This window comes from Diuraphis noxia, unplaced genomic scaffold, assembly GCF_037042655.1.
Source record: "Diuraphis noxia isolate RWA-SAM2 unplaced genomic scaffold, SU_Dnox_SAM2 contig0001, whole genome shotgun sequence".
NCBI lineage: Eukaryota > Metazoa > Arthropoda > Insecta > Hemiptera > Aphididae > Diuraphis > Diuraphis noxia.
In genome coordinates this window covers 92,232,141-92,253,054 of record NW_028301711.1, presented here as the reverse complement: position 1 = coordinate 92,253,054, position 20,914 = coordinate 92,232,141, and the positions used below count along the sequence as shown (strand labels likewise).

Here is a 20,914-nt window from a genome sequence, read left to right as displayed (position 1 = left end):
TATAATCATTAAAATAAAAAAATTGATTATAGTAAAAATAGTATTTCATAAAAGCAATATTGATAAAGGTAACATATTATTATAACGCTAATAACGAAGTCATGGATTTAACGTTTTTCCTTGCGATAATCCATTCGTAAGTGATTTATCACTAAATATTAGTGATGAGTAGTTAGTTTATAACTAGGACTCGTATTTAAAGCCAATTCAACTTTAAAAATATATAAGATATGAATCTAATTTTTATATATAAATTCGTTTCACATCATTTTATATTGCAAACTTTGTGAAACAAAAGTGTCACATAAAAAAAATATAATTTACAACAGTATGTATGGAAAGAAAAACATTTTCAAGCCGTTAAAGGGGACGAAAATGAAAAGTCTGCATTTCTTCAACTATCTTTACAAAAAATTTTAGTAGTCAGTCCAATTTTAATGCCAGTTTATATTTTTAAACATTAGAATAAGCTACAATTTTCTTGAATCATTAACTGAAATACTTCACAATCATCCTCCAAACCAAGATTTAAAAAATACTTATTAGAATAAGAGACAATCCATGTGAATAAAACTTTTTGTTGACCCAATTGTCCATGTCACCAAGGATCTTTATAATAATAAAAAATTCAAGAATTTCTCATAAAAACAGTTTTTCTCTATTAGCAATGACATTAATTTGAAGTAGGTTTTAATTTGTTTACATTTTTTAAAATTTAATGACTTAAATAATATGAAGCAATTATCATGGGATTACTTTTAAAAAGATGTTAGCACACAGTTTGTTTTTTTTACATACACAACATCTTAGAGTGAAATCTAAACTACTATTAAATCATCATAAATAAAATTAAAATATTTTGTTGCATAATCTAAAAAAATATGACATAAAAAAAAAACTAATAAAATAATTATTTAATGGGAATTTTTTGTGGTGTTAATCCTTCCCCCTCCTCTTTATAAAAAAATACAAAATTTTTGTCTATCCCGCTGTTCATATCCAATTTAAAAAATATAACATTTATTACCACCTTAGTTATTTCATATATCAATAACCTAACCATAACAAACATCAATAAAATAAAACATAATAAAAACCATTTTATCAAAAATAATATTAGATAGTATATATTTCAGACGTATATATATGTGTGGTTTCCTCTAAATGTATTTCGTATAATATTTAATAATACAACATTATTATTTTGCTGTAACAAATATAATATATTGAAAATATTTCTTTGAATAAAATGTTTTACGAAATATGCTCATAATATTTCTAAAAGGAATAATTTATTTTTTAGGTTTCATGTTATTTTATAATTAAAATCACAACGAATATTTTATATTTAAAAATGCATCGCAAATTATTATATTGAGAATAATAGATTTTTTATTTCAGATATATTTCGAATATTTTTTAACTTTTATATATTTATTATAATCATTTTTTTTATTTCTTAGTTATTTTGAAATACTTATATTATACTAAATCAATTCTTAATAAAAACTAGTCACACATTTAAAGCATAATAATCACACCGTTTATACTAGGAAATAAAACCAAATGAGTTTTTTAGATTCTGAACGAAGTGATGAATGTATTGATTTTACAATGATGTGTGTTTTTTTTTTTTTTTTGTGTCTGTGTACAACATAACTAGTCGAAATAATGCTTCGATTTCAAACTTTGGGGGTGGTTTCCGATTTAAAAGTGAAGATCCTTGGTGCATTATAGAGGTCAAAAGTAAACATTTTTCAAAAAAATAGAGAACAACAAAAAAAAAAATGACAGAAAAACGGGAATTTTTACGCAAAATCAGTTTTCGACCAAATCGATTTTTTTATATGATTGTAATTCAAAAACTAATCACTGTAAATACTTGAAGTTTTCACCAAATGTTAATGTTAGTGTTAGTGATATCTATATACAGTTTAATTTTTAAACATTTTTGACTTTTTTTGAGTTATTTATAGACCACTGAAATTTTCGACTTTTTTGAGAATTTTTTTTTGAAGTGTCGGTAAAAAAATGTTGGACGACCAAAAAAACTTGAAAATTTAATACAAGATTCCTTATGAGGTGTTCTTATTGTAGCTAAAAAAAATTAAAAATCGTAAGTCACGATTTTTTTTAATAAGCGTTTATAGTTCAAAATTTTAAGTAATCTGTCGAAAACGCGAAAATTTGCAAGTAATTTTGAAGCTGAAAAATCATAAAATTTTTTTTTTGTTTATAACTAAGGATTAAAAATACAACACTAAGTTTTCCATAAGTTTTCCTTTAAAGTAGTTATAGAGACAACTCGAAGCGTCATTATAGGACAAATTTTAAGTGCATTTAAATTTTAAATTTTTACGAAATAGTGTAACAATAACGATTTATCCTGAAACGATTTTAAATATTTGTTATTTTTCAAAAAGTATAAGTCCTAGATACTTGAAAATTTTACCAGTTATTAGGATTGGCATTTTCTTTACATGATTTAATTTTCAAAATATTTTGACTTTTTTTGAGATATTTATAGACGACTGAAATTTTCAATTTGTCTGAAAATTTTTTTTTGTGTCGATAAAAACTTTTTTGCCCTATCAAAATACTTGAAAATTGAATACAAAGTTCCTCATAAGTTATTCTTATAGTAATTAAAAAATTATAAAAATACATAGGCACAATTTTTTTTTTATTAGCATTTGAAGTTCAAATATTGACTTAATACGTAAAAATTACGGCAATGTTCAAATTATCTTAGATAGAAATTCATAAAAATTTTTCTTTTTAAATCTAAGATTTGAAAATTTAATACAAGGCTCCTAACATATTTTTACAATAATAGTTGGAAAATAAAAGAAATATACATGAATACATTTTTTTTTTAAAGCATTCAAAGTCTGAATTTTGACAAAATACATAAAAATCACGAAAATTCGCAAATAATGTTAAACTACAAATTCATCAAGTATTTTCCTTTTATATCTAAGATTTGAAAATTTAATACAAGGCTCCTAACATATTTTTACAATAGCTGTTGAAAAATAAAAGAAATATATAGTCACAAATTTTTTTTATAAAAATGTACAGTTCAAAATTTGATTAAATACATAAAAAATACGGAAATGTTCAAATTATCTTAGATAGAAATTCATAAAAAATTTTCCTTTTATACCTAAGATTTGAAAATTTAATACAAGATTCCTTACAAATTTGTCAATCTTTACCATAAAAAAAATGTCCACCGGAAATTCAAATTAAATTTTTATTAGCATTTGAATTTAAAATATTGACAAAAATTCGTCAAAACCATGAATATTTGCAAATTATTTTGTAGTTCAAAATTCATAATATTGTTTGTATTTTTATCTTAGGTTATAAAATTTAACACCAAGTTTTCCATAAGTTTTGCTTCAAATAGCTATAAAGAAAATTTGAAGCATCATTATAGGAAAAATGTTTTGAGCGTTTGAGTTTTAAATTTTCATGAAATCGCGTAATGATAACGATTTATCCTCAAACCAGGTACATGAATATCTATGATAATATAAAGTATTATGAATTATGATAACTACATGATAACTACACTAATTGATTAACCATGCCATATGCAAAATGCGTCTTAAATGAAAAATAAAATATTTGTTTCAAAATAGAATATATGACAATATTTAAATATAATATATCCTAGACTGACAAATCATCTCCGTTCAGAATCGTTTTTCGTATACAATGATACCTATCATTGCATTCAAATTTAATCCCATCCATTACAGTAACCTACAGTACAGCAGAGCGACATCTACGACTTACCCGCTTTTTAGTTATTTGCACATAAGGTTAGGTTAGGTTAGGTTAATTTCTATTTTATATAATTAAAAAAGTTTTAAAATATTTACTAACAAGTTAATAACAAAGTTAATAAATAGTTTGTGTACGCTTGAATCAATTACAATTTGGTATACTTATTACATGTTATAAACTATCGATTATTCTATATTATAATTCCTTGTACATTTGCGTTATTATAATATTTTAGGTATTAAATTCCTGTTATTTCTGTAAGTATTCAATTAGTGTACAATCATTATACGTATGTAAAAAGCACTTATTTTACTTACCAAAATGTCCATGACGTTGATAATTTTAAATAAACCAAAATTAGATTAAGTCCAAGATGTCTTATATTTAAAGTTAACATGGACCATAACTTTGAGTAATAGTGACAGATGTCTGTTAGTCTGACAAGGTATAATTTGTACTTTGTTCATGACTGACAGATTATAAAATGTTTAATAAAGAATTTAATTGATTTATGATTACGACAGCTATATCACAACTTTACTCTTGATGCCTAGATCCTAGATGTAATATATCTGATGTGAACAGAGTGATTATTTAAACATAAACCTCTACCTATTAATTTTGAGAAACTTTAAATTTATACAACTTAACTATAATGAAAATTTAACATTTTACATAGCTCTTACGTTCCTACCATCGCGTATATCCTATTTTTAATGAAACAACTATTATATTATCAACACTTAATATTTGAATATAAATATTGCATTTTAAAATTGTATGTCCTTATACTTTTATTTTATTAAAAATCATGAATTAATAGCGTGTTTTTTATCAATAGCTAGGTGCCCAATATTTTTACGAGCTAAATAGTACAGTAATAGTAAAGTCTTTAGATTTTACCAAAATTTAAAACGTTTCCAAACTTAAAAATTAATCTACAACGTCAAATAGAAATTTTAATATTAAAATTAAATAATAATTTGTTTTACTAATTGAAAATACCTGACAACGTTTTGTTCCTATCAATGAAATTCACTGAGGTGCACTATGAATGAAATTTAAAAAAGTCCAAATAGCGAACCTATAAAATCTGGTGAACATTCGTCTCGATAGTCACACATACCTTGGCCAAGTGTTGTATTATTATTTTTAACTCAAAAGCAACCATAAATCATCGCATTCGAGAAACGTTTTTGAGCTCAGTTCAGTTTACTAAAGTGTTTATGCCGTATTTCAAATTTTAAGTGTTCATAAAACAAACCGAAGAAAACTATTTTCTGTATGGCTTAAATATATTTGGAGATGGCCTCGTATTCGTATCAAAGTTTTCATATTTAGGTATCTAAATGTATATTTACTATCAAAATAACTATATAATAATAAATTAAATTAAACTTATTTATCATACTTATTTTGTTTGAATTATTAACTCTTGTCTCTTACGTTCATCAAATCTACATCTACGCAAATAAAAACAATATACACGTGTTTTTTAGGCAATCGTGGGTATTAAATAATGGTTTTGTGTAGGTTAACGCTAAAAAATTTTCAACTTAAAATTAAATTCAATATTTTAATACTTAATGTAAAATAGGTAGTGAATAAAACAATAAAATTACCATTTTGAAATTGATTTTTATAAGTTATTTAACTGCATAACTCAAATGTACATCTCGAATGATATTTTTTTATGCGTTTACTAAACTAAAATGTTGAGAGCACTTCAAAAAGATTATCATATGGATATATAAGATTTTTGTGTTCAGAATCTCAAAGAAGTTGATTATTTCATGTCAAATCAGTAACTATCAAGAAATACAATTTTTTTTTAAACATTACCAATCATGTGTCAGTTAAGTGAAGTATTAGAAGCATGATTTATTTCAAACTGTTAATAAATAAAACATTACCCACCTGCTAAATTTCATGTATATTTTAATTTGAAACACATTATTGTTATTTACGACATTTCTTTTAATATTGTTAATTCACGTGCCTATATTAAATGTAGCTTCCTACACCATTTAACTACACCAGCGGTTTCCAACCCAATGGCTGCGAGTCATAGGTATAATATTAAATATTATATATATATATATATATATATATATATAATATAATTAAGTTTTTTTATTTTTTTTTTTATTTCTAACAACTATATATACATGTACCTATATATAATATATATAATTATAATTTTATGAAAACGTATATAGGTATACTATGGGTGGGCCTCAAATATTTATTACAAAATTAGTGGTCCGCGACACTAAAAAGGTTGGGAACCGCTGATCTACTCATTGCTGAAATCTGCTTATTATTTGAATAAAAACCCCAAGATATTTAATAATCATTTATGGCTGAAGTAAGTTTAAATCAATAAAAATCTACTAATATTATTATGAGTACAAAAGTTATTAAAAAAAAAAAATTAATCTAATATTCCGAATTAAAACACTATTTGTACTGTTTGACATAAATATTGTCTAATTCTAATTTATTATATTTCAGATTTGAGTAAAACCAGTGAATATTTAAAAGTCGTAAGTATAGTAGTATATAGTTGTTTTATTTAGTTTATATCATAAAATAACGAAGTATTTGAATTTTACTTTCAATATAAATTTTTATAAACACACAATCTTTTTGTCCAAAATAACATATTATATTATAATTTATATAGATTTAAGATATAAGAATTTACATTAAAAATTCGTTACATTTAGTAAGTATCTAAAAGAACAATCTTATAATATAATATAATATTAAGTCTAAATATGAAAAACTACCTACAAATTATTTAATTCTATAATAATTTAAGTGAGTAAAAGCCATATGTTTTACTTAAAAATGTTTAACTATTTACCTAGTAAAAGTAAATAGTCGGCATCATTTAAAAGGTATATAATTTATAAGATGTTTAATATGTTAAAATGTTAGCTTGTTTCATTTTTTAGTCCTGTTTTAAAATTTAAAATATAACCCTCAGTATCCTCAATAGACATTTATGTTAGTTTAAATTTTAGTAAATAAAAGGGCTATGAATGTTATATGATATAAGACTTAATGAACCACGTAGATTATCTGAAAAAACGACATCTTTGTGAAACCATTAGTTTTGTTTCTTGGAAACTTCAAAATTATTTATCATTTTACTAGCTACTATCTACCTACATATATAATAATATTTTATCAAACTACGATATATTTCAAGTCGGAGCAAGACGAATGGCATTGTATTGTCTAAATAGTTCAAATCCACACAACTGACAATGTTTAACGCCTACAAATTACATTGAGTTATGATGCAGGTACCTATTTGGTTTCACAGTGTTTACTTACACTTTTACAACTCAATGAACTAGGAAGAAAAGTGATCATGCTGCGGTTCCTTTTTGTTTTCATCTGGGGGGCATTTAAATGGTAGTTTGAAATTCCCATGAGTTAGAATACGGTGCGTTTGAGAGAGAATGGAAGATGAAAGTTGACCTCAGAATGATTTATGCGTTTAACCTATGCAAAATAGAGCGTAGGTACCTGCCACAAACAAAATTGTTCAAATTTACTTTCTGACGAGAATAATTTATTTTTTTATTTATAAAAATGCCTTAATATTTATATATATAAAATGTCGAACATATTAATATTTTAGTATATGTTATTGTTTTTATAATATTACGGTGTTCATAAATATTGTAGACAAGTGTGGTTATACATTGATAAACAAATTATTAAGCTTTAATGCATTCATTTTTGCCAGAGTTCCAATTGTTATTACTTTGTAAATATTAAGTATAATAAACCTGATATTATGTCAGCCACACATATTATAATATTATTCACCATTGGGCTTTTTGCAAACCGTACAACATTAATGTTAATATTATGATATTATCTACCTCTCTCATGCAAAATAAAAAAAAATAAATTCATACAGATAATGTTAATTATTTTCATCATATTCATAATTAATTAAGTACTTGAATACTTACAAAAAAACCAGACCCAATCGATGGTTTTACATATTATTTTATACACTATAAAAACACTGTTTTAAATTATCTAGTAAGCAATTAAATACAAACAGTTTAAATGTAACCATTCAATTTAATAGAAAAATATCAGAATCGTATAACTTTTCATACATAAAAAAAAATCTATATCAGTTGAAAATATTACTGAGTATTGATTAATTATATAACGATATATGAACAAATTCGAGTACATCCAATAAATAATCTTTAAACCAAAGAAAAGTGTTTTAAAATGCACATCAGCGCAGTAGGTACCTATCAACAACTTCCTTCCTCCGCTCAAAATCTAAAATTCCTTAAAATATTCTCAATATAAATAATATTGATTATTATTAATGCGCATTAAAATAATTTAGCTGAACTTTTGCCGTTTTTTATGCTAATTTTTGTAATTTTCTCGAACCGTAATAAGAATACTAAAATGTTATGGTGCCCCAAAATTATAACCACAGGACAATTTCCGTAGTTTATGCTTTGCAATTGAACGGGAATATGAAGATGAGATAGTTGAATTGCCAATAATTTTCATTGGAAAACCGTAATAGACGACATGGCTTCTTCAGTCTGTTTGAGGTCTTAAAGAATATTCTTTCACCCAAGATTTTTAAATCCTACACAATTTTTGACTTTATTCAGCACTCATTATTATTTTATCAAACTTTAGACTCTTATTGGTTTTCGATTAAAAATTTAGGTTTGATCGATGGTAGATGGAAGGCCGTTCAACAAAAACCGTTCACGATGTGTGTGTTATGTTTGTAATATTAATAGGGCCCAGTTCACGCAATATCACTACACGTAAAAAGTTATTAAGTTCGAAAAACTGTGTGCCCACTCCCCACACTAAACTAGATTTATGTTTTCTCCTTAAGCTTCTTAATGCTCTTATCGATTGTCTTGTTATAATGGATTTTCTGGCACGTTCACGACAAATACAATTGATTCTTTTTCTGTTTAGTAGACTTAAATTTTGCTAGTAATATCACACTAATGTTTAATAACTGACCAAAAATTATAATATTTAAGAACTTTCAAAAAAACACTTACCTTTTCTCTACCTTCTGTTTACTATCAACTTATGTGCGTTGGTAGTTAAAAGTGTCTCAAATTATAAATCATACGAATCAATGTATGATAAAACTTAATCAGTATTCTGAGATTACGATTCTGAGTGTTTTATGAAAAATGTTAGTTCAAAATATATGGTACAAAACATATACGTTTCAGTTACAAATATTTAAAAATATTAATTTTTCATAAAATAGTTTATTATTGTTGTTATTATTTTGTGTAGGGATATTGAAATTAAGTTAGTGTGTATTTAAAAAAAAATGTATACGCTTTTATATAAAAGTCAACATAGAAACTAGAGTTTCTCACCTTCGTACTTAAATTTTATGAGTCGAGATTTTAAGTAACGTGGAACATATATTGATTATACTGTGTTGTTTTATTCTTTGTCAGATTAATGATAACTCATTTTTAACTTATAATTATTGCAGTGGAAAAATAGGGCGTATACATTTTTAGAGGTAATCGTTCAATTTTCACAATCAACCTAAAACTATATTTTATATTAAATTTCAAACTAAATCGCTTTTCTATTTTTATTTTTGAATACGGTTATTTAAAATTGTTTTCAAATACAAGACCACATTTTCATCATTATCCTGCACCGATGTGAGTGCCTAACTGTTGTAAGTTTTTAATATAATTTTTGAATTTTTAGAATACAAACTTAAAATTGAATATATTGTAAAAGTGCAGATACCTATAATACATATCTCACGTGGTTTCAACCACATTATAAGATAGCTTATGCTTAATATTTATAGTTTATTTAAAATGTTGCTTAAAAGATTAAATATTTTGTTGTCATAAACTTTAATTGATATAAATACCTAAATAAGATTTTGTTTCCAAGTAAAAATGAATTTAAAAACAAAAAGATTATATTTTATTTTGTTCACTAAAAAAATAGTACCTATTGTTAATTTTAGAGATTATTTTACATACACATACTTACATATATGTATATATTTTTTTTTATTGAATTAGAAACAAATTCCATTTTTAACAAACTTTTACTTCGCGCAACATTTTTTTTTTTTTTTTTTTGTGTTTACTTTTATCGAAAAAAACTAAAAAGAATACCAAATCCAATTGTTTATAAACAAAAGAACGGCAGCAAAATATAGAGAGGCTCCAGCAGATAACATTTTACAATGTAGAATTGTAATTAATAAAAATAACCATAAAGTAGTACTAACGACATTGACGATTTATAGTTAGTTTTTCGTGTTTAAACCAGCCCAACGACAATGTATATAAAAAAAAAAGTACCTCGAATACGTGTTTTTTGTATAATATACCCATAACGTTTCTCCGTGGTCGTAAAACCCCTCCTCGCCAAAAACTTATGCGTTAGATCCTTCGGCAATGACTAACGAGCTATACATTATATTTGCGTTGCTGTGCTGCAGTATCGTTAGTAAATTATTAATATTATAACGGTTAGGACTTCCTCTTTCTGTTACGGGATATCGTCAAATACAGCGTTAATGCACACCACAATGGTTAATTTCATGCGTATGATTTTAATGCTATATGAATAATACACTTTAAACGTATTGCAATAATACCATCGCACGCGAATAACGATCGATAATAAATTATTATAAGCGCTAACAAACTCAACTGTCAAACTTTACTTACAACGGTGTGCAGAGTACAGTTTTCGCGACTGCAAAATAATAATAATTATGTGTAACAATATTATAAATACACAATATACGATCACTGCGTTTTATCCGCGGGTACGAAATCAATGTGACAATTTTATCCGATGTTGGGTAAACCACGTCACAGCTCGGCGCCGTACATTATGGTTCGTATTAATATTATTACATAATAACGATGATAATATTATAACTGTAATGTTCTATCGATTTATTATTATTTTGTGCTGCATAATTTATTATTGCCTTTACACAGGACGGTTGGTTCCGCCATGCATGCTCACTTCCCCCTCCATGTGTTTCGTTAAATTTATTGAAACTAGGATTTTTAAAATGTTATACATACTTGTAATAAGTTCCACATTTTCAAATTTTTGAGATTTTTCGTCCTGCTTAAGGAGTGTACCGTGAAGATTTTATAAACTTATGTTTTTTAAATGTTTGGGTACCCCACACGATTTTAAATATAAATTGTTTGGTCAACAATTTTGCTAAAAATGTTGATGTACCTAGTTCAAAATTCAAACGGTTAGTTACTCAGTTATTAAAATATTACAATATTAAGCACATGCATAATGGTCCTTAAAAATGGTCATATAAATGAGTATATAAATAAGCATATGTAATATCGAACCTTTTATTATACACATCTTTTGTTATACTTGGGCCATTTTTTCAAATTTTAAATGTTGATATATTTAATATTAATTACTAACATTTTCAAATCACTCTCCATATCTTCCAAGCCTATTATCCTTAGTGCCCAAAGTTGAATGATTAAATGAATACTTCTTGTTCAAATCGTGATTTCAATACGTAAACATTATTTACAGAATATTTAACCGCAAAATAATTGTTTACAGAAGAAAATGGGTGTTATAATTGCTACAGAAGTTTGTATATACACAAGGCACTCCTCAAGATTAGTATTTTTTGAAAAATCTCAAGAATTTCGAAATTATATGGTTTACACTGATATACGCGAATAATTTCCAAAGTCAGATTTTGAATACAACAGCATTATTGAAGAGGAAATGGAGAAAACATGGTTTTAGTAGATCATTCTCTGTACGACAAGGCGGTGGAAATAACTAATAAGTAAATATCGAACGCTGAGTAACAAGTCGTGTGTAAAGTGCTCGGCGATAATAATTGCGTTTAAGTATGTATCACGAATCTATCTGTATAATGGTCGTGCCAATAACCACAAATCGGTCCAAACACCATTCGTGAACTGAATAGGTACAGATAATGGCAAAGCCGATTAGCCGGATTCTGCTGTGCACCTCATTTCTGCAGTTCATGTCGTATACGCGATATGTATGTATAATTATATTATTAGCAAGTTGTCTTGTTCATCAATATTGAGTTTAATACATTGTTGTCGTTGCTTTAAAAAAAACTCTTAATCGAAACATGGAGCGCTTGGTTCAATGTATATATTAGGTTCCTATAATTTTGTAATGTACTTCAGCCCCCTGTGAGTTCGTCCTTAGAATTCATATTTTTGCGTCTATATTAGTTGTTGATATAACAATAAAATTATAAAAATTTCGTTAAATAAACTAAGTAAAAACTGAATGACCGTTAAACGATAAACACTGCTCAAAAAGTCGCCTAATTATGTGGGGCTTTGTGGAGGTCGAGCACATCGTGTTAAAAATTTGACCATCTATCTCCCTATTTGGTAATCCTGCATAGCTGATGCACCAGTCAGACGTAGCATTGATATAATTATTATTTTTTACGAAATTTAGTCGAGACTAAAGAGTAACATGTTTCATTGTTCACTAAATAAGGGCGTTTCTATTTGGCGATGTATGTTGTGCAGCAAGACCCGTTTATAAATATAATATATAGCAGTAAGTACATATAATAGGTATGTGTTAGCCCAGAAGTAGGTAAATTCAAGTTTTCTTCACTCTGTAAACTCAAATTTAATTATTAATTCATCTATAAACATAACATATTTAGTGATATAGTAACTACAGACTATTATAACACTCTGATAGCCTTGATCCGTAATCTATCGAACAAGAATATGAGAATACCTACTTAAAAATCTATCATTGTATCAAACAACAGAATTACTAATAAAAATATTTAAAACTTTTATTAAGGTGGCTAAAAATATAATTTGCACTTTACAAGACTCATTAAAAAACAATTAAATTTTTTGAAAAGTTATTATATAAATATTTAAAATCTTTGTTAGGGCAATTTCATTCAATAAAATAATCAAACCTATTATCAAAGTCAACTTAGTATCGTAAACATAAATATTATTAGTGTTGCATAAAAACTTTGGTAATAAAATGAAAAAAAAACTCATCATTAATTATAATCAAAATCGTTATTAAAAATAATAAGGATAAACTAAAATTTAAATTAATGTGCTGAGACATATAATATGTGATTGGTCGATATGATACTTTTTTGATGTAAAGAATGCGAAAATGATAATTAAAAATTAAATTCGATAATAACTTCTTTTTAGGGATTCTTAATGATAAAATAAATGGGAAATATTGCCATTATAATAACCTAATCATTTACTATTATGTCCAATGGCATTATAATAAGGCAATATAATATAGTATAGTAATTATTATTGTAATATTAAAGTATGTCACTCACATCCACAAAGAAACAAATTTTTATTTGTAATTCCATATGCATTCACTGCAGTCAGCCGTGTCATTGGGTCACTCGTAAATTATCGTAAATGTGAGTATAAACGTTTGTAGTAAACGAGACTGCATTTTACACACTAGCGTTTACATTCAAACTTTTGTTTTGTTACTGTTAAAAAATATTTGTTATTTTTCACTCGAACGAACAATTTTAATTCGAATAGAATGTACGTCACTATTCTCATTCTGATTTTCTACTAGAAAAATATTTGAATTCTCCGAGTGAACGACGAAAGCACATTTTTAAAATAATTTTTAGTTGATTAAATTTAAGCATATAAACTTGAAATTCTTGAAATCATACATTTTAAGCCATATATATATATATATATATTTATAATGTTTACATCATATGCAGTTTAATATTATACGTCGGTACACCATTGTATATTACAATTTAAAAGATGAGATTCAAAACATTTTACTTGATCGTTCACTCATATACAGCCGTGCATATTTTGGGACATTAAATATATTTGCATAATGAAAATCGCGATACACGTACACACGTCAATGTTTAAATCAGAATGAGTAGGTTTTTTTACTATAAATACTTTAGACGTAATATTCTCGTAATGGTGTGATATTCCAATGGAGTGTTTATATTTTATTGATATTGTAATGCTGGTACAATTTACCCGTACATATTATTATATTCGTTTCTCAGACGCGTATGTCATCTTAAAAATGCGTTCTGTTTTATTAAAAATTCTCGTGTAATTTTTTTTCAATACTCTTTAATAAATTGATATTAATTATAATCTTTCGTCGTACTACATACCTATACTTATGCCGAAGCAGTCTCGTTTCATCTCTTACAGCATGTCAATTGCTACCAGGTCCATCAGTGAAGTAAAATATTATATGATGCGACAACATTTTATTTCAATATTCACGTTCAATTTTATTCGGTATAACTACTAAGCTTTTTGTCTGATGTATTTAACATCAAAATCCTCTCATATTCATCTGGTTGGTATTAATCTGTCACTGATACACTGTATCACAGGCTTGCAGAAATGGACAACGTTCAAATAGCTACACACATTGATGGTGTAACACTTTTGTAAACCAAAAGATTTTAAAAATTGTAACTAACAAACAAACTACTAATACATGCCTTTGTAGTTCTCAAAAACGAAACTTCAAACATTTTAAATATAATTTCAGTTAGGGTTTATTGGAACCAAACAAAAACGATAAGTATTATAATATGATAAGTATAATATGATGTTTTATCATAATATGATATCAAACCTGATTATTGTTAGAAATTAAATTCTATGTATTATAATATAAAATAAAGGCAAATAATATTAATAATAACTTAAGCTGCTACGTATATGACGCTACTCATTATTATTTAATTCATTCATATTAAAATATACATTTTTCTACTTGAAGTTAAATGTTAAAAAAATAGAATATCATTTATAGAAGTTAATACTTCAGTCTTAACAAATGTTTACTTTCATATGAAAAACGAACACTTTAATTTATTTTTGTTGATTACTCATCATTATTACATATTTCATACGGTTGTAATGATTTCAAATAGATTAACCAATGGAAAATTTTATAAACTGCAGCGCATTTTTCATTTTATTTTTTAGAATTGGTTCGATGATTAATAATATTTATCATGAACACGAATTATATTAAATATACATTATAATTTAATTTAGCATTGTAGATATATTGTTTTATTTCTTTGGTAATCATCTATTGAAAATATAACAATGAAGACCGAGCGCCTATAATCAAATATATTAAGAAAAAAAAATATTAAAATAATTCTGTTGTTTTTATGCTTATTATGTTTGTAATTTTAGATAATAAGGAAAATTGAATCAGTTATGATAATGATGATAATAATAATAATAATAATAATAATAATGTAATCTCTGTGCAATTCCCTATCTTAAGTTACAAAATATGAATGCAAACACGAGATCAAAAAACAACAAAATTACTAGTATTTTCGGGATCAAATGAATCCATAATAAATCATTATCAAAAGTGTTTTTTTCTTTGATATTAAAGATGAAACATGGTTCATAATTTCATATATTTTTTATAAACATGAGACAAAAAAATATGGATTTAAATATTTCAGACGTATTTACCTAAATAATAATAATATCTCTGTTATAGCTTAACTCGAGAAAATAATTTAAATCTTTACAGACAAAGGTTACGCAGACTAGACACTCGGGGTTCTCGAACAGCATCACCGAGTCGCCTTTATTAAACGCATTTTATAGGCTATTAATGTACCTACCTGTGCATTATTAAAAGCACATGATGTATTATATATAATGATATTATATTATACTGAACACCTTTGGAGTCATATAAAGAGGCCTTCCCGTTGCTCTTGCAATTTCAACTTTGTCAGTAAAAACATAGTTTATGTATTTATCTTTAGATTATGGGTAGCAGGTTCACAGTTGTTATGTGGGTGGGTACTCGTCCTAATAAGCAAATTCACTGAAGCGCCGGCGTAGACTCGGAAATTCATTCAACCCGTGGGGAAACTGCAGAACTCGGTGGCCTCACATCACGCCTGACGAGCTTTGTACTAACAGCCAACGACCAGACTGATTTAAAAAAAAAATATATATATGACACCTGTCCGATATGGGATCTAAATGTCTCGTAGAACTTTTTCATCAAAAAAATGTGCGAACTTTAAGCCCGACATTGAAATTTAAAAAAATAATTGTATAATTTATTTTATCATCATTAATTTTGAGCACAAACGCGATATAATATAGTTTCAAATTCGTCATTAAGACAATTATACATTTCTATTATTATTAATTCTAAGAACTGATAATAGTCAACTACCTTCCTATCTAGAATTTCATTTTCAAATAAAATAACATAATTAGGTACCTATACAAAAATAATAAATATCAGCCAATGTTCTTATTTTGGCTTTACAATTTTCTTTCGGGAGAAAGACACTTTTGAATACTTAACCTAACCTAACTAATGATGTAGTCGTTGGTAATTTGCATCTTTTTATCATTATAGCTAAATATTATTGTTTTGTGCCATTTGCCTAGAATGCTCACCCTAGGACCATATTTAAACATTTTTAAATATTATCTATTTAAACGTTTTTAAATATTATCTATTTAAACGTTTTTAAAATACATTACTTCAGATTCTTTTCTTTTTGAATGAGAATCATACATTTTGTCATGAAAATTGTGAAACAGATAACTATAAAAAAAAAAAAAAATGGGTGAGCATAAATCTAAATTTAGACGATTAGTTTTTGACTTATTCAATTTTATGTATTTTTTTTTTTTTTTTTTAAGGCCTTTGAGACCATCTTCCCATAGAACAAATCCTTTCCCATTCTTTTCTATTCTCTTTATGTACTAATGATGATAATAGGTTCAGAAAATATTAAATTATAATAATTTGAAAATCCATTATAGTAATATCAATACAAATCAAGCAACATTTTATATTTATTTTAAATTTTTGGAGGATTTATAATAATACTATTTATCTAATATTACTTAATGATATAGGTGTAACCTATATATTTTTGAAAAAAAAATATTGCTAAAGACTATTATCCTAGGAATAACCATACAATTAAATTAATCCAACACTACTCGTTTAAATTTTTATTTTGATACAAAAAAATTTGTATAATATGTATTCATATGATTTTATGATCATCATAATGACCATCATATTATATTTAATAATATTCTACAATAAAAAAAAGTCGGCGGTTCTCATTTGAAAAAATAGTTTTATATTACCACAGTCACTTCTTAAATGGAATAAAAATTAAAGGAATCTAAAACATGGACCTTAGGTATAATTAAAAATTAAAAATTAAAATTTGAATAAATTCATTTTTTAAGGAAAAAATAATGGTATACATTCTTTGAACGTAGATCACTTTGTATAAAGATAAATATCATATTATTTATGCTGTGTTCAACATTTACCCATGCTTAATGATTTGTGTCAGTCTCAAAACAACTCAAATATCATTACGGACGATCTATAACTCAAATTAAAAAAATAAAATAAAATCTCTTGTCAGTAGATATCAAATCACAAATGTCAGAATTTTAAAAAGACCAATGAGGGGGGGGGGGGTAATTTTCTTTCCAACTTTTCTGCTGAAAAGGGATGGGTTCTAGCCCGATCAAAAGATAATTCGACAGCGTGTTCGTTATCTAAAACGGATACTACTTGACAAAGTAGATTTAACCGTATTAAGTTATTAACGACAGATACGCGAATGCAATGCGTACACCAATACCAATACCCATTTTGATCGGATAAATAGAAAGAAAAAAATGATTGATTAATTTAAATTAAAAATTAAAAAAATAAATAAAAATAAATAAACATGTTAGGAATAAATTCATAGGTACAAAAATGATAATTTATATTCATACATATATTCATAGACACTTTAGCAATACTGGGATTAACTAATCTAAATAATTGAAGTTATGTTAAAAATTTAATTTACTTTTAACTGTGTTCTATCACGAGAAGTAACTTTTAAATAGGTAACTCGTTAAATTGTGTTAATGTTATGCAGTAGGTAACTTACGAGTTAATTAATTTTATTACCAAATTAAGTTATTTTTACCTAAAATAAGACCCGGTAGGTTTAAAATATACTTTGTTTTAAAATAATGTTTTAGCAATCGGAAATATCAAATATTATATGTGAATATTATAATGTTCTACTTATGTGTTCTAAATAGAGATGGGTTTTGAAAAAAAAAGTAACATTTAACTTTAAACTTCACTTACATTTGTAATGAGTTAAAAATAAATGACTTTACTTGACCAGCCTCGTATAATGTTAGGTATAGTATTATAAAAACTAATACAGACAATATTTTGTCTGTTCATGTTGTATCATTATAGGTAAGCGCTATTACTCAGTTCACCAGTTTGGTTAACTTGTCTCTGACTGGTTTAATTAGTTTTGTGTATAATACTGTTAAAATGTTTACTATATTATAAACTCACTAGGTAGTACAAAATAATTTATTTTCAATCCGTGTACACTGTACACATAAAACTGACGTCTTAATACTATGTACGCTGTGGTCGTAATTCTGAAACTGCAACGATATATATCTTTAACCGCATATCGCCACACACTCATGCCGTATGTACGACAAGCAACTGTCCACTCGCCGGCAGAAAACACCATTAACAGACCGCGCTATTCAGCAACAAGTGCACATCAAAAACACTGTGGCCGTGTACAATTGACATCAGTCAAAGGACTAAATGATAATAATCATTAATAAAACTCGTCCATTAACATAGTAATACTATGTTAATGGCCAACGCGTGCAAGAAAAATCACTTTTGAAACCAATGAAACCTACCCAAATCGATTTTCTTCAGTCTACACCACCCGTAATACCCAGCAAGTCGATAAATACAACCGACCGATCGACCATTAGGCACCCACGGTCCGACTACTGAGTTCCAACGCTAGATCGTGCGTGTTTATCCCTATGCAGAAATATTGAAATAAATATTGAACTTCATATATACTACCGTCGAACTAGTAACTTCCGTCAGCACTCGGATTTCCAGTTCTGACTCGTGCATCGCCATTTCCGTCGACATCTACCAGTGCCGCCGCCGCGCCGTTGTCCGCTAGTGTCATCACCACCGCCAACAACGATGCACATCAACCAGTACACAAAATAATCGCCACTCACTGTTGCCGAGAGTAACTTGTCTTTCCGATCACTATTTCTCGCAATGCGCTAGGAATATCATCCGTGGATGTTAACGGCGACACGCTACGTGGTTACACGAGATATTAAATAGGTACGTACTGTTATATGCTCATTTGTATTGTCCTATTGTCGCGGGCGTCCTTCAAACAAGGAACACCATCACCATCGACATCATGAAATACACGTTGATTTTTAATTATAGCTCGAAGAACATGATAATTATGTGTTTGAAAGAATATATTGTAAGCTTATTTAAATAGCGATATTATACAAAATATAATAAATGATTTTATTACCAAAAAGTAAACAGCGTTATAATTTCCATTAAACGCTACCGTTATTTCCAGTAAAATCTAATTAAATGAAGGTGAATAATAAATAGTGGACGGAAATCATCTCATGTAATGCAATATTCGCGTAGGTACCTTGACACATTATTAATATTTTAATATAAACAATGCCAAATTTATTTTCCTCAAAATTATTATCGTATAGCCGTTGCACACCGTCATAGAAAGATGGGTGGTTAGGTGATATTGTGGTAAACGGGAAACTGGTACGTTTTTTAAAAACGCGGAATACTGGTAGTATTCTCAATAGTTAAGGTTTTCCAAACTTTTATAGAAAAAAAAAGAATAAAATATGAACGATTTTTCCAACAAGATGAAGTGACAATGTGGATAGAAAAAATCCGCATTGAATAAAATATACACAATACTTTAACGTCTAAAATTAAAAAATAATAATAATACTGTAATACTTTGCAAGAACTTGTAAACAAATGTGAGAGCTACTTAAATAAAGAAATTAATATAAGACAATTTTTAAATAATATAGCAAAGTGTATGAAATATGGTTATTATTGTTTATAAATTATATATTATATTTAGAGTTGTGAGTATGAAGTATTTCACATGAAATTTTCACTTTGAAATATTTCAATAAAATATTGAAAAATATAACATTTGTTTATATATTTTATTTTTTGTTTTTTGTATTTTTAACAAAATCATCATTAGATAACTGATTAGTGATTATTGGTTCACGATTATGTTTTTCTTTGATGTTTATAAATTATAATTATCAACTATAGTACTAATATAATATAAAATGTACTTATTATTATATTCATAATATATTAATATACAAATATGATATTATATTAACCATTACAGGCTGTAAATTATAAATTATAATAATACTATTGTACTAAGTATTTAATAAATATAAGATCGTTATATTATTTGAATTAAAATAGGAATACTTTAAGGTTTTAACTCATAGATGATTATAATAGGTACTCTGGTAATAACTATATCTAATTAGTTATTAGTAATTATAAAATATTAAATAAACATAAATTAAGAAATTGAATAGGCAATTCATGTTTTTTTGAAACTTCGAGTGTGTTTATATGAATATTATGTAATTTGAATAATGGACTAGGTATGTAAAAAATATTTCAATAACATTTCTACTCTAGATTTCTACTAAAATTATTTATTATTATTTTTCATAAAATTTTAGAACCCTAATTATATTTAATTATAATTACTTGTTTTACATACCTGATATATACTTTGTATGTACTTATTTGTGTTTTTTGTTCATTTTTGATTGCTAACTTTATTTTTGAACTATTGTTTAAATTTAACTTATTTACGATGTTAATTTACTAAAACTATATAAACATTGTAAACATTCTAAGGACCTTAAAAATATTCAAACAATCTGGATATAGGTACCCTTATTTTTTATAATAATAACCTCGACAAAAATGACAGTCGACCAAGTGGCATAAATATAATATTATATTTAATATGTTTACTTATGTTTAAGCTAGTAGATACCAAAATAGTATTGTGGAAAACATTCAAAGAATTTAATACTAT

The 20,914-nt window shown here is 26.3% G+C and overlaps 1 protein-coding gene across 2 annotated transcripts in view; it reads left to right on the top strand.

The window, feature by feature from the left end:
- The window catches only part of SPR (G protein-coupled sex peptide receptor), a 243,549-nt gene that overhangs the window by 41,815 nt on the left and 180,820 nt on the right, over window positions 1–20,914 (top strand). Inside the window, exon 2 of one of the 2 annotated variants that reach the window (XM_089216213.1) lies at window positions 6,310–6,341. The exons of the other annotated variant lie outside the window; for it this stretch is intronic. The gene's annotated coding sequence lies outside the window, so the exon portion shown is untranslated. The remainder of the gene's footprint in view (window positions 1–6,309; window positions 6,342–20,914) is intronic. 2 annotated transcript variants of the gene reach the window in all.